The sequence below is a fragment of the Physella acuta genome, unplaced genomic scaffold (genome assembly GCF_028476545.2).
Source record: "Physella acuta isolate Inbredline_101_S28 unplaced genomic scaffold, ASM2847654v3 ptg001498l, whole genome shotgun sequence".
Lineage (NCBI taxonomy): Eukaryota > Metazoa > Mollusca > Gastropoda > Physidae > Physella > Physella acuta.
In genome coordinates this window covers 25,042-37,716 of record NW_026733013.1, presented here as the reverse complement: position 1 = coordinate 37,716, position 12,675 = coordinate 25,042, and the positions used below count along the sequence as shown (strand labels likewise).

At 33.9% G+C, this 12,675-nt stretch overlaps 1 protein-coding gene across 1 annotated transcript in view; it reads left to right on the top strand.

Annotated features, from left to right (window-relative positions):
• Window positions 1-4,500: 4,500 nt before the first annotated feature.
• LOC131928408 (GATA-binding factor 2) overlaps window positions 4,501-12,675 on the top strand; it is a gene marked incomplete at its 3' end in the record, with an annotated part of 31,912 nt that continues 23,737 nt past the window's right edge. The window contains 1 exon segment of the mRNA XM_059284439.1: window positions 4,501-4,986.

Sequence of the window (12,675 nt, the reverse complement as noted above, 5' to 3'; positions counted from 1 at the left end):
ATTGACCATTTTAGCAGAGTTTAGAGAGTATGTTTTGTATACCTTAAAGAGTGAAATTAACCATTTTAGCAGAGTTTAGAGAGTATGTTTTGTGTTACTTGTAGATTACCAAGACACCGAGGATGACTTTAGATATGAACCGTACGTTATTTGTCAGCCGGCTTTAAGTGCGTCTTAGCCTTTTGGCAGTTAGCAAAAATCCCCAGTCGTTCTAGAAACTTTATATAATACACATTTATTTTTAAGCGAGGCGGGTCTCAGTATTTATAGTGTTTAATATTTACCGACACATAAATCAGGTCACCCCCTCAGTGCACACCACTGGCTGCACCTCCAAAGCTACACCCCTGATCCTAGCAACCCCTACGGTGGCGGGAATTAGCAAACAAGGAACTGAAGGTTGGACCCCCCCTCCCCCACCAGCAGCAATGACATGGGCGGGTGTGGGGCTACAGGTCGGAGTTTGTTTGAACAGCAACACAAAGGGGGAGATCACTCCACGTGATTTCAAATTGAGCAAGGAAACATACGTCAAATAAAAATAAATTCAAGAGATTTGTCCCAAATGCAGATTGTTTTTGTTACTCTGATGTTGAAAATAAATAAAATCCTAGAATATAATTCGACATTGTGATATAAACAAAATCCCCGATCCTTGAGTACCATTCTTACACGCCAATCCTACAATACTAGTCGTACATCATAAGCACGACCTACAGGGGTTGATTGGCTATCAGGGTGGGGGCACTTGAAAATTTCCGGGGGGCGGACTGAATTTTCCGCAGGGCGGGAACAGGTAAAGTATATATTTTCTATATAAATTCCATTTCCTTCGGGGGTAGGGGGCTGAGGAGATGCTAGGAAGAAACTCTGTTGGCTATGTCCATGTGCAGAAGCGTAGCGAGGGGGGGGCGGGACGGACATATGTCCCATGGCGCCGACCTTAAGGGGCGCTAAATGGGTTGGAAAAATAAGTTGAAAGGTTAAGGAGGGGTGCAAATCGAAAGTTTGAGAAGGGGGGGGGGGGTGGGGGTGCAAATCGAAAGTTTGTCTCCGGGCGCCGGGAAGGGTCGCTACACCCCTGTCCATGTGGTTCGATACACTTTTAAAGGGGCCCCAATCCCAGATTGAAATTTTGATTGTGCAAGAACGAATGAAATGAAATTATAAATTAAAATATCAGGACCCGTAATTATGGTTTTAGTATTACTACATAACCAACTTTACACTACCATATCCACTCAACCACACGATGATGTTTACGCTAACAACCACACTCCACATGAGATTGTCCATCCGTGACGTCAGTGAGTGTGGGGATGGGGGGGGGAGATAACTGTGATTTTGTGACCATGGAGGTGACAGGGGTATTAAGAATAGTGACAGCACATTCTATTTCTGTTTTAGATATTAGTTTTTCTAAGTATGATGGGCGTGATTGTGGTTATTATGATTACAAACACCGAAACATCTCTGACGCTAGATCGACCTCGCTATACATTGGATAATGTTGAACGCTTCTGTTGCACATTGATCAGTGGCGTAGGCAAAGGGAGGGGGGTAACGACGCCATTGGAAGGCCCTAAAATTGACAGCCGTCTCACCAGTTATAATTAGAATCTACAACTATTTGCGACTGGACGCTTGTTTCGTGTTCAAAAATGATTTTAGCTCCGAAATCTTAAATGTCATAAAGCCACAATTGTACGTTCTCAATATATAGGCATATATATATATATATATATATATATATATATATATATATATATATATATATATATATATATATACATATAATAAACTACGCAACTGAAGTTGACAGATGATTCTCTGTGAATGACATCATGGGATCATCGTCACGATTAAACCGGTCACGTTTTAAAATTGAATAGAATCTTCCTTTGATAATCGCTGAGAGCCGCCTGTATAGTCAATGTGGTCAGGTGGTTAGTTCACACGCTGTAGTCCACTGAAGGCGGCGTCCATTGAAGTCAAGCCCGTCTGTAGACACGTCTTTGTTAGCTTGATCAGCGATTGGTAGTGTCGAGGTTGTTGTTTCACACGTTAGGGTGGTGTATTTAAACAGTGAATAGAATAGCTTTCTTTTTATTTCTATTTAAAACATCTTAAGTAATGTAGGCCTATTTAGCACTGTAAGTGATGTTAACCTAAAACTTCTGCGTAATGCAATGTATTTTTGATTGACTATTTGCCACACCACAAAATTAAATTAATCATTAATTAATTATATGGTATATTTTTGAGATTATTTTTACAATTACGTCTTATCTTAATCTTCATCACTTTTTCTACCTGCAAAATATAAGAGAAAAAAACCAAAAGCACACTCAAACGAGTCTTTTTTAAAAATAAACTATACACATTAGCTTATCTTTCAAACATTTTCGGGCTGTCTGCTAGCAGTCTATCTGTGATCGGGGTCTATCTGCGTTTTAGCGTCTTCCAAGTAATCGTCCATTCGACCAATCGTCCATTCAGTCACTCACTTAATATTTAGACCATCGTCCATTTGGTCAATCACTGATTCGGTCAATCGTCCATTCGACCAATCACTTATTCAAGTGATCGACTGTTAGGACAATCGACCATTCGGATAATCCTCTTTAATGGCAAACGTTGCACCTGAAAAATGCTTTCTGCCACTTTTTGAGCAATCGTCCATCACACTGACTCATGCTGTTCAAAGCAATTCTACCATTTAAAGTATGCTGTTGTCTGAGTATCATTTTCATGTGAGAACACCAGCGTTGTTTCAGAAGAACGGCTGTTGTAATTTTTTCGCGCCGTATATACACACATTAAAAAAAAAACTTTTTTTTATGGGTTTTGTTTTCCAAGGACCGCGTTGCAAATAATTTTCTAATGTATGCGTTTGCTTCAACTTATTATTTTAATGACTAGATCTACATTTAATTATATACTGTGTAGTAATTTTTTTGAAGCATGCTATTGAGGAACAAACTGGTCCCAAAAATCCAGCTAGCGGTATGAACCTAGTATCGTGGAACGGTTTCAGAATGGCCATATACTTTCTATGAAGTAATCATTGCATAAAACTCGACTTAGGAACGTTTCAACCCACATAATATTCGACAGGAGGCGCTTTTAACCAATTATGGGTCGAAACTTCAAAGCATCGGGCCTTTAGAAATTAAAAAAAACCGCACTCTCCAATAGCAGATACATAGATGAACATTTAAACTAAGTGTCTAGAGAGAAAATGTTCAAATTACGGCGTGCGTAACAACGTACAGTAACATTATATTTTAACATTATTTATTTGTTAAACTTTACACTCCCTTCCCCCGGCATGTCCGAGCTTCCCCTACCCCACCCACTAGTCCGTTCCACCCCTAGCACCAGTTCATCAGGCTCTAGACCTAACTTTAACTCACTCACCAATACATCCCTAGACCTAACTTTAACTCACTCACCAATACATCCCTAGACCTAACTTTAACTCACCCACAAATACATCCCTAACTCATCCACCAATACATCCCTAGACGTAACTTTAACTCACTCACCAATACATCCCTAGACCTAACTTTAACTCACCCACAAATACATCCCTAGACCTAACTTTAACTCACCCACAAATACATCCCTAACTCATCCACCAATACATCCCTAGACCTAATTTTAACTCATCCACCAATGCAACCCTAGACCTAACTTTAAAAGTTGCCACAAAGCCTTAGATCTAACTTTAACCCAATCTTCCAACTTTCCCCAATCGCCCAAAACAACCCTAACTGTAACCTAACCGCTGACAAAATCTAACTGTAACCCAATCTAGCCTAACTACAAAGATAATATTGACTCAACCGGTATCTCAATGATACGCAATTTACACCTAACACTTTGAACGAGAGTATTTCGTTCGGGTCTTCAACTTTTATGAGTTTGTTCAGCTTATCAACGAATCGCCGATCTCCAATGCAATTCTGCTAGATTAAAGAAAACTGATATTACAACAAATTGTCGAAAATCAAGATAAAGGAAATTCTTGCGGAATTTACTACGCACTTATTAAGGTATAAAAGTGGTCGGATAAACAGAGCCACTTATTATTTTATATAGGACAAAAAATGGGTGCCGTTATGAGCGTTAGAAGTCCGACATGTTTAAACGGTAACAATTTTCAAGTGTCGCTATCTGCCCGGAGATTAGGGGTCCCACTCGACATAGTTACAAAGTGTGTGTTTCAGGTGTGTTGGGATACTTCAGGCTCGGCGACACACCAGTTTATATCTGAGGGCTGCAATAAAAATACGCCGCGATCACGTATGCACATACACGCAAACACACACACATACACGGGAGATTGCAAAGGTCTCCGCCTGTCGTAGAATCCCGTGTCAACCCGAACCAACTCGACGGTACTGAAAATAATTTTTTTCTCCCCCTACCTTCTGCGCATGCCCGGGGGCTCACGTTATCTGTGACGTCACCAACGGCAAAACGAGGCCCGCGGAAAAACCGCCCCAAAGTTTTATGGTATCTTGGCGATTCGTGCAATCTTTACAGCCCAGAAGTCCTATCTTATCTGGAAGCAGCAAAATTTTGTTGACAAAACTTGACTGATAATCAGGGTAGGTCACCACTGCAAACTTACACGCCTCTAGCGGGCGTTTAATGCCCTCAGAGAAGAAAAAAAAGATGGCGACGATGAAAGTTTTCATTTCAGAAATTATTTCCAGGTGTCGACGCCAAGGAGGACTACTTTAGGCTGCGTAACGCTAACCGTTTTGGACACAGTGTAACACGTCCAACTGACGCCACTGCGCATGGGTCGCGAGTTATGCAAATGAGGGCCATATTCCTGGATCTTCTCAGGTAGCTGAGGCAAGTCTAAACTTCCAAAGAGTTCCATTTCTTTCACATAAGAAACTAAAAACCGGAGAAGATATTCCCCGTTGGTTATCTAAACACGGCTAAGATGTGATTCCTACACGATATATTGTAAGTGATGTGTAGTTAAGATTAAAAATAGATACTTACGTTAAACTTGTTTAAGTATACATTGACGTGTCAAAAGGGTTAAAGTCCAACTCTTTGTGAACATTTTCTCGACGCTTCAGGATTCGTATTTCGGCTGTGTGCTCTTTCCGCGGAAGACATCCTTTCTGGAAGCGAAGGTACCCAAGAACTGCTTCCAAGGTCTGCGTTCCTTGGAGTCTAAATGCTCTCTGTATCTTTCTTGCTATCAGCGCCCTGGAATTCTTCGCTATCTATAGCTCGTTTTTATCGAGAACTGCGGAAAAGGCTGTAGGGCAATGAAAACTGATTTATCGCGGTCATAACACCCTATCTGTTAGGCCCGCTAACCCTCTGTTATCTGATGGGCTGACCGTATGGTAACGAGAAGCGATAAAAACAACAAAATTTAGGGGGGAGGGGGTTGGGGGGGACGCGCAATCTTAGGTAAAGCAAGATCCTTATCGAGGCACCAATACATTGTTTTATCAGGGGGTTCTAGGATCAGATACAGGTCGTTGTTTCACTCAATCAGTTTGTGTGTGTGTGTCCCCTCACTCCCCCCTATCAATCTTTTACTCAATCATTGTTATCTTGTTGTCTTATTCAAACACAATTTCAGCTGAGTATTAATTTCACTAAAATATCAGAGAGTTAGTTATTGCGAAAAAAAAAGGTGTAAACGTATATAATTGCTATCAAATGATTAATTTGGAAATTGAAAATTATGATTAAAAAAAACAAAATCTTAAAATTTAATTTAAGGAACTTTAGGTAAAATTCGCAACTACACATTTGTTTTTGTATACACTAGAGAACAAAAGGATATTCAAAAGGATTCTTAACAACCAAATAAAACAAGAATATGAGATAAAACTATCTTTTCTCTAATTTGTTTTTGGACTAGAACACTTTTATACAAGTTTCTGTTAGTAAATTTACAAATAACAAAAGAAACAGATCAAGTACAATATTATTATCACAACTTTTTAATATCTCCTTTCAATAAGTTCAGTTGCATTTGGAGTTCTGTTAAGTTGCTTTGTAGATAAATAAGATGCATTTTTTTTGTAGTTACAATGTTCTTGTATTATACTTTTTAAAAGCTGATTATTTGAAGATTTTAAAATTAAAGATAAAACAACGGAGGTTTTATGAATAGAAGCTGTCGGAAAATGTGTAGTTTTTCTATGAGTTAAGCGGAAAACAAAAAAGTTAGTTTTTTTTCCGGACTAGCCAATATTTTTAGAAATTTTAAAAGTTGAAACAATTTCTTTTCCCAAAGTTAAAGAAAAAAACTTCAAAATATAACTTTTTAAACTAGATGTAGCCAACTTTTGAATTTGATATGTAAAGTTTAATATAATGTAACCATTATTAATTTATAATATTAAGCAATAATCATATTGTACTGATTGGTAATTAAAAAAGCGATATCGTTTTAACAATAGTAACAAATAATCAAATTTACCTTCCTTTTTACAATTAATTAGTAATAGTTTAACTTAGGGCAAATAGCCGAAATACGGAATTTAAAAAAAAAAGTAATGTTAATTATGTTATTATGCGTTTTTATAAAAATAGTAATTTTTTTATTTTTTTGTTAACAATAATACTAAAACGGTCATTTTTACAGTTTGAAATTTTTTAAATTATAGTCAGCGCCAAATAATTTTTGGGCTTTAAAAACCCCATAGTAATTTTAATAAACTACAAAGCATGATTAAATTTGTAACCCAGTGGGCACTGGAATTTGCATGTTATGACATACTCCACTTACTTTTAACAGTAGGTAGCAACACATGGCTACATATTTATTGAGTTAGACACCTTCAGCAGTTTAAAATACGAGCGTTGTTTTAATTTGTTTTAACATTTTTGTGATTAGCAGAAAAGCATAAAACTAATTTTTTTTTATAAAATGTTTTACTTTTAAGTTAATCTTAATGATAGAAAGCTGAGATTCCTTTCTTACATGTGTATCTTCTTAGTAAAATACTGTATGTATTCAAATAGATTTAGGCATTTTTAAGTCAGAAAAAAATAAATATTAACCTGTACATTGAAAAAAGACAAGTGTAAAATTGAATTTCATAACTATTTGTATTGATATTTTAATAAAAATTCTTACCAAGAAAAAAAAAAAAAAAAAAAAAAGCATTTCTTCCGGTTAGTTTTAATTGCTAATAAGATTTTATTTCTTTTACCATTACACCTGGTTTTGAATTATCTTGTAAACCATCAACAACAGTCTTGTTGGGCCGTTTCATTTCTATAGTAATTTATTGTTCTCTAAGTAATACACATTTTGTCGTTTGACCGTTTAATTTCTATCTTTAATTTATTCTAAAAGTAATGAAAATAGTTTCGATCGGACGTTTCGTATCTACATTCAATTTGTTATTAAACGATAACAATATTCTTTTTCGACCGTTTAATTTCTTTATTTAATTTTTTCTATAAGTCATGAAAATAGTCCTGTTGGGCCGTTTCTTTTCTATATTCAATTTGTTATTAAATGATAACAATATTATTTGTTTTCGGTCGTTAATTTCTATATTTATTTATTTCTTAAGTAATGAAAATAGTCTTGTTCGACCGTTTCTTTTCTATATTTTTAAATGATAACATTTTTTTTTCGGCTGTTTGATTTCTATCTTTAATTTATTCTATGAGTAATGAAAATAGTCTTGTTCGGCCGTTTCGTTTCTATATTCATTTTGTTATTTAATTTAATTTCTATTTTTTATTTATTCTATAAGTAAAGAAAATATTCTGGTTCGGTTGTCTCAGTGAGACTTGTATTAATTACTCAACAATTATTTCACGGTAACATATTAAATTTCATCAGAGATTTGCTGTGTCTCCTAATAAAGATTATACACCGTTTACCCCTTTTAAGCCCCCCCCCCCCACCAGCCGCGACAATAACATTTTATGACTTTCAAATTTTAATCAACCTTTACGCTGCGCAATAATGTGCGCAATTTTAATTAAAGGCTCATTGAGATTCCATGTTGATTAGTGTTAATTGCATTGTTTCATGTACAAAGTAAAAACACAAGTTACTGAACTAAAGGTGTGTGTTATGAGACGATCATGTTGGAATAAACACCCTACTTTTATTGAACTTAGGCCCTAGTGTATTGTGTTGCTGTTGTGTTTACTCTCTCTAGATTCTGCTACTGCCGAGTGGGAACATAGCAACATAAAATCTCATTTTCCCATCGTACGAGCAGATAAACGTATATATATATATATATATATATATATATATATATATATATATATATATATATATATATATATATATATATATATATATATATATATATGTAAGTGTGTATGTGTGTGTCTATACAAAAACATACATACATAATATCACTTCTTCAGAACAAGGCTCAGCATTTCCTTTTATTTTGGACATATAATCTATCCAACATTTTGTTCTAAATTCACAAAAGCATCATGGTTAAAGAAAATGAGTGGGTGTATATCTCGCCAACAGTGCACATTTTCATTTCACCAAGTGCTAAGTTTAGAAAAATATGTTAAGAAAACAACATTTAAACTTTTTTTGTGTGACTATTTATACGAATAGTGTAGCTGGAATAGTCTCATGGGTGTGCCTGTTCTAGAAACTTAGATTGAACTAGGGTACTAGTTAATAAAATAAATAATAAAAGTAAATAAAAATAGTAAAAATATAACAGTTTTTTTTATTACTTTTCGCCTTTCTGACGGGGCTTGTAAGTCCTAATAATTAACTAGTAAATGTAATTATTTTCTTAACCTGTGCAACAAACAATAAAAACATAAAAACTATTTTGTAATTTGATTTATAAAATATTTTAATTAATCAACTAATATAACACTTAGTTTTTATTAAATTATTTTTGTTAAGTTATGTAGCTCATCAATATGCCCTACTTTTGTCATTTGATGGACATGAAATTTTAGCATCAGGTTAGTTCATTATCTTGCAGTTTATTTTTTTCTATTTAATAACTTATAATTTTTTTCCCTAAATGTAAATTCAATTGTTTGAAAATTACTATTTAAAAAATGTGTAAGACTATTCGCACATTCAGAAAATATTTTGTCAATATTAGTAGTTTGTTGTTGGTTTATACCAAAATAAATTATGGTTTAGAGTGCAATTTTTAAAGAAAAATAATATTTTATTTAAAAATTAGTTAACTTATAAAAACATTATTAAAAAATCAATGGACACAGCTAACATACATAAAACACAACAAACGCTAATAAAATTAAACACATATCAACAAGCGCTTAAACTCATAAACACACAACAAACGCCAACACAGACATAAACAAACAACAAACACACGCATATAAACACACAACAAACACACACATCAAGAAACAACCACCGAGAACACAAACATAAACAAAATCAACAATACCCCCAAAATTTGGCGAATTCAAAAGTTTCGACGGATTAAACGCTTCGAAATAATATATTTTTCTTTTTGAGTTTATCTTGATGCAGAAATTATGTCTCACATTTCTTTTCTAAAACAACCATTTTTTTGAAAAAAAAAAACAAATAAACACAATTTAATAATAATTTTTTTTACTAATATTAGTTGTATGTATTTAAAAATATGAAATAATTAGCTTTTTTAGTTTTTCCATAATAATAATTTTATGGAGCCATGCTTAAACTTATAGACTTATTAATAACTTAAATTAAAAATATATTTAACCGTGTATTCAATAAAATATAATTAAATTGTGCCTTCTATTCACATTTTGCTCACTTATTTATTATTTTTTCGTTTTACTTAACGACACGAGATTTTCAGGCGTTTTCTGACCCTGACCGTAGTGTATCTACATATAGGCCCCAAATGGCCCCTATACATGTAGGACCTATATAGTTTTATAATCTACAATTACTTTTATTACGGGACTGTTACATTCGGAAAACATTGTTTTCATTTTCAGTCGTCCATACTATTCAAACTATTGATTACTAACATATTGAAATTCATTACTAAAAAGAAACTTACAATATCTACATTTCTTTATTTAAATTGTTATAGCCGGTTGATTTGATTTTAACGTTAGTGCTAACACTATTCTACTCAATTTGTTGTATTCTAGAGGAGTTGATATTTAATGTTGCAATAATTGTGTTTTGTTTTGAAAATACATGGCGGTATCATGAAAAACTGATACTAATTTATCATAATAACTTTGATAATAACTTCAAAATTAATACGATTCATAACTTTGATTAGTATTTGTATTTAAAAATAACCTTTACATTTCTAACTGCGCTAAAATATATTACATTCTTTATTCAAAAATAGGTGACACATATTTAAAAATTTGTAGGTCTAGTAGAAATTTTTTGGAGACCTGTATGTTCATTTTATCTAATTTAGACATTTGTATTGTATCAGATTTAGTAAAATTGTTCTTTTTGCTTTACACATCGTACTCTTATACTAAATTTTTTTTAAAGGATGTATTTATGGAGTGCCATAACAGGATGATTTACTGATCTTTCTATTTCCGGCTTAGCAATTTCTAGGTATGGAATAAAAAAAAAAAGTAATTTTTTTTTCTGTTGAGAAGTATAGTATGCTAAAATAATCTTTTTAAAGGAGGAAAAACCCCAAACATTACGTAATAGCCCTAAAAATAAAAGAAAACCCCCAGCATTATCTAACGAAAAAAAAAAGTATAATTTGCATTCACGTTTTTAATTTTAAAAAGTTCTGTTGTAAAAGTAGCCTGCTGGTTTAATAGTTGTGTAATGTTATATGTAGCAAGCCCTATTTCAGCGCTTTTCTTTTTAAAATGAGCTAATTTGTGTTAATTTTGATAGTTTTGTTATATTATTACTGCAGAATACATTTTTAAAAGTACTAATAGGTCTACATCCTGTTACATTTATGTTATTATATACATTTTCGTTTATTTGTTTAAATACTTGTGTTTTTTTTTAAATCTTTAATATACCTCGAAATAAGTGATGTTTTTGTTGAAAGTTTCGTTAAAAATTGATGCTAACACACACTGGGAGAAAGTTCGTGGGATAGGCCACGGTGACGGTAGATCATCATTTAGATTTTTTAAAAAATTGGATTTACAAAAAGGTAACGCATTTTCTGATAAGCAGTAAAAAGAAAAGATTCCTCTTTAGACCAAGGGATCCATTATGCAGATGAAGCAGTGTTCATATATTTCTTGACGTCGGCATATGAAGAGATAATGTCGTCAGCACTATGCCAAGCCGCATTTACGTTCCCTAACGGGAGATAGGTACCCATCAGAGCTGGATGGACCCAGGGACGGTCGGCTAACTTGATTCAGGATTCGAACTTCGAATTTTAGGTTAGCAGTATAGCGCTCTACTGCTAGAACACACCGTTCCATGACATATCAATTTAGCAATTTAGACATGAATTATGATTACAATGCCAAATATAGACACAGTTACAAAATACAGTCAATATCTACTTTACTGTTAAGAAGAACGATTGTTAACCCTCTACTAACTGAAAGTAGTAAGGAAAAATTAAACTGCTAAGTATGATTGAGAAAAATAGTCATCACAATTAAATCTGAGTTATAATGATTTTTCAGAATTAGTAAGGACATGAAATGATTCAATCTTCTAAATCCGCTAGTTTTTAATCTGTCACATATTAACCCAAGCCCGTGGCAAATTAGCATTTACCTTCCTTGAAACATAAGTTTAAATAATCCATGGCCCCCCAAAAAAAAAAAAAAACAAACACAAAAACTAACAAGCGCACCACAAACACACGAACAAAGAAAACGTGTCACAAACACACCGACGAACAAACGTGGTACAATCAATCACAAGGTCCGAAACACTTGTTGATGTTCAAAGTCCACTTTTAATATCTGGGTCTGTTTTGCTTTGTGCATTGTTTTTGTTTTATTTCATAGTGTGTCGCGAGAGTTAGACGAGCGGTACACACGTTCTAACACTCTATGGCTTTATAAGATTTAAATGACTATATTTACTCTTGTTCATTGAATATTACCTGAACCAATGCAAGTTAGTTTTTCAATACCTCAGTATTCTATCCACACACTAAACAACTCCTATAAACTAAGTCTTTCCCCTCACACTAGACATCATAAACTAAGTCTCTCCCCTCACACTAGATCTCTCTCCATAAACTGCCTCTCTCCTCACACTAGACCTCTCCTAAAAACTAAGCCTCTCCCCACAATAGACCTCATAAACTAAGCCTCTCCCGTCACAATTGACCTCTCCTCTCACATTTAACCCCTCCACACACAAACTCGCCCTCTCATCTATTTTAAACACATATTTTTGTCATCCCTTTTGGCCGCTTATATTGATAAATGAAACCTCATCTAGATACCATCAGTACAAGATGACCATGAACAGAGCAGGGCAAAGAGGCGACCACCACAATCTCAGCTAAATTAGGCTTTAATTTAAAGTGATACAACGAATAAACTTAAAAATACGCTTAAAATGATTTAGACAAGTTTTTATGATTTAAACTAAAGATGAGTTTTTAATGGTATGACAGCATAAGTACAGAAGAAAACAACATTTGCCGTTTCCCTTATAACATTTTGTGTTTAGATTTGGAACAGTGAAATATACAAAAAACTTTAACTACATGGAAAAAT